General features: G+C 41.9%; 1 long non-coding RNA gene across 1 annotated transcript in view; it reads left to right on the top strand.

Moving 5' to 3' along the window:
• The first annotated feature begins 270 nt into the window (after positions 1-270).
• The window catches only part of LOC116100470, an 11,312-nt gene continuing 7,810 nt past the window's right edge, over positions 271-3,772 (top strand). Inside the window, exon 1 of the long non-coding RNA XR_004122592.1 lies at positions 271-287. This is a non-coding gene — a long non-coding RNA (uncharacterized LOC116100470). The remainder of the gene's footprint in view (positions 288-3,772) is intronic.

Genomic DNA, 3,772 nt, shown 5'->3' with positions numbered 1-3,772 from the left:
ACAAACCAGAAAGCAGAGAAGGAGTCTGGAACTAGGGTTGGGCCATAACCTTCAAAAAGCTGCCTATGGGATACTTTCTGCCAGGTAGGGATCAGCTCCTGAAAGGCCTACATCTTCCCAAAACATGGAGAAAAGACTCTCCAAAGTGAAGCCTGCTGGGGACAGTTCAGATTCTCCTCATAAGCAGACCCCAGGAGACTGCTGGTGGGCCATGCTCACAGACCCCAGGACCCAAGACGGGTCACAGACCCCAGGATCAAGGTGAGGTCACAGACCCCAGGATCTAGGTGAAGTCACAGACCCCAGGATCTAGGTGAACTCACAGACCCCAGGATCTAGGTGAGGCCACAGACCCCAGGATCTAGGTGAGGCCACAGACCCCAGGATCTAGGTGAGGTAGATCACCAAAACAGAGGAGTTGATGGGCACCACCGGTTCCACTTCACTCCTGTAACATTCACAGACACTCTGATGATTGGCTCAGAAAAGCTTCATTCCTTTCCCCTCTGCTCCCCTTTCACTCAGCTCTTCTTCCTTTTTTATCTAATTTTAATTTTCAAAGCACAAATGCTTAGATGGTCCAAGCATCATTCACCATGTCCAAATATCATTCTTCACTTTCCTAAAGGGAAACAACACACAAACATCTATCTATCTATCTATCTATCTATCTATCTATCTATCTATCTATCTATCTATCATCTATCTATCTTCCTATGTATCCAAACTCACATATATGTATATTTATTTATTCATTTAATTTGTATGTTTGTGTGTGAGTAGATATATACTCATGGCATGAGGTGTGTGTGTGTGTGTGTGTGTGTGTGTGTGTGTAAGGTCATGGGACTCATGTGAAATCTGGGGATTGAACTATGATAACCAGGCTTGGTAGTAGGTACCTTTACCCTCTGAGGCATCATATCACTGTGTATGTGTGGGTGTACAGTTATATACACTGAGAGATTGTGATATGGATATGATCAGATGCCCTGGTAGAATCATCGGTCTAAAGAGACAACATTTCCTGAGAGAGTAATGGGGACTAGAGAATGACAATGTCCCATCCACAGTCACTTACTCAGGCAGTGATAGGGAAGTTCTTACTCTGGTCTAGCTCTTAACTTGACCCCAGTGGCTTTATGAATTCAGGAGATACTTTCAGATAGGTAGTCATTTTTGATTACTCAAGTATTTAATCATTTGCATTTTAGACTTACTCATTTTCTTATTTTATGTGTTTGATTGCTTTGCCTGTGTGTGTGTGTGTGTGTGTGTGTGTGTGTGTGTGTGTGTGTGTGTATGTGTGTGTATGTGTGTGGTGTATAGTGTGTGTGTGGTGTGTAGTGTGTGTGTGTGTGTGTGTGTGTGTGTGTGTGTGTCCAGAGAGCTACATACAGTTTAGAGCTTACAGGTAGGTGCTTGGGGTCGAACCTAGATCCTTGGGAAGAGCAAAGAGTGCTCTTAACCACAAAGCCAACTCTACAGTCCTAGTCTTTGCATTTTAACCTAAGATTGCACTCACATTTAAGATGACTGTCAGTCTGCATGTTTACCTTGTAATCTTTTCACTGTCTCCTCTGTAGTTTGGAAGGGGGGTGTGAAGTTAATACTCCTCCTTGGTTACTCAAGCTGCCTCCCTAACTTGGGAAGTTCTAAGGAATGCTTAGCCATGTGTGGAGATATTTTATATGAATATTTATTTTTATGTATGTATATGTGTGCTTATGCTGCATTATACTTAGGTGCCTTTAGAGGCAAGAAGAAGTCGTTAGGTGCCCTGGAGCTGGAGTTGCAAGCCAACTGTAAACCTCCTGACCTAGGTCCTGAGATCTGCACTCAGGTCCTCTGGAGAAGCAGAGGACCTTTAGATACTCATCTCTCCAACTTCTGGGTACCATTTTTGATATTACAGTGGTGGAGGTAACTATAGAGGGCAGAGTTGTTAACAGTGAACAGAAGAGTTCCGAAAGGCTGTTGAACACTGTGTGGCATTCTCTGAAGTAATCCATTATAAAAGAGCACGGGCCTCAGAACTCCGTGGTGTCGTCTTGGTATGTGTCATGTTGCTGTGGAAAAATCCTCAAAGTAGGATAACTTATAAGGAACAGAGACTGATTTCTTACAGGTCTGAAGTTACAAAATCTGAGAAGGAGAGACTGCCATCTGACCTCGGCTATCTTGCTATGTCATTCATGGGAGAAGGCAGAAGGGTGACACAGTGCATGTGGCAGAGAAAGGACATGAGGGCTGGCCTCTTCCTGGTAGTAGGAACCCAGTCCTGTGATACTCATCCTAGTCCCTGAGCATTGACCTTAGTCCTGTCATTGGCAGTCCTCGTGATATAACCACCTCTTAACTGTCCCACCACTTCACACTGCTGCTCTGTTGGCAGAGTGGGAGGGGGATGCTTTCAAACCAAGCATACACACAAACTCAGGGACACTTTCAAACTAGGGCAAGTATAGGAGCTGAGAAACCTCCCCATGGAGACAATAATTTTCATCCTTAATTGATCAAAATCTAATGCCAATTTGGTAACTTTACAAGTTTTTTTTTTTTAATTCAACAAATCCTTAAGTTTCTTTGCCCAATTTCAACTCACTTGTTATCAACGTTCAGGATTCTTTATACATTAAAAACCCTGCAAGACATTGATGTTATTTTTGATATAGTCCGCTCCTCATTTAGATTTTTCCCAGAGTTCTGTATTCCTTCCTGCATCTCTGACCTTCCATCTGGAATCCTTTTCTTTCTGCCTGAACAGGCCCCTTTATCATTTCCTGTAGTGCGGGTTTGTTTATGAGATGTTCTCTGTGGTTTTGTTTGTCTAAAAATGTCTCTACTGAACTTCATTTATGCCCTTCTGATGTCTGCTGTGTTTTTGAAGCCTCCATGTAGAAAGGGCTTGTCCCTTCGTCCTGAGAGCTTCATTTAACACAGCCACAGAGTTGTGATCCCACAAGAGAATGGATGTTCAATAATATTTAAAATAGAGCTAATACTCAGATTTCTAAATTTGTCCCCCAGTGTGGCTGTTTTTATGAGAAGTTACCTGGTGATAACATCTCCCGTGTTTTTAAAATATAGACTGCCTCTGTCTATACATGTTTATTATTATTATTTACTCTATGTCTATGTATGTTTCTGTCCATGCATGGGTATGCTCAGGTGAATGAATGCAGTGTCCATGGAGGCTACAAGAGGACATTAGATGCTCTGGGGCTGTAGTTACCACAGGGGTGCTGGAAACAGAACATAGGACCTCATGTTAGAGCAACCAGGGCTTTGAACTTCTGAGCTATCTCTCCAACAGTCAATATAAGTTTTAATGTAACTACTCCATAAAATATTAAATTTACATTATAGTAAAATATAATGAAGTTCCATATTTTGTCTAATACTCATGTATCTACATCCAGATCCAGATCTCGATCTTGATATAGATACATTGTACAGTGTTTAAATCACACTAAATGCATCTAGACCCTCAATTATCTAATATTTCTTAATGGTGGAAGGATTAGGCATCTTTCTAGCTTTTTAAGCTCCTTAGTAAATGATAATTGTCTGTAGTCAGTGCCTTAGTTACTGTTCTATTGATTTGGTGGGACCAAAGCAACTTATAAAAGAAAGCATTTAATTTGGGTCTCAGGGTTCCAGAGGATTAGAGTCTATCACCATCACAGCAGGAAACAGGTAGGCATAGCATTGGAGCAGTAAAGCTGAGAACTTACATCTGATAAGCATGAGGGAGGGAGAGGGAGAGGGA

The sequence above is a fragment of the Mastomys coucha genome, unplaced genomic scaffold, assembly GCF_008632895.1.
Source record: "Mastomys coucha isolate ucsf_1 unplaced genomic scaffold, UCSF_Mcou_1 pScaffold21, whole genome shotgun sequence".
NCBI lineage: Eukaryota > Metazoa > Chordata > Mammalia > Rodentia > Muridae > Mastomys > Mastomys coucha.
The sequence above is the reverse complement of the archived record's forward strand: the minus strand, read 5'-3'. Positions and strand labels throughout refer to the sequence as shown.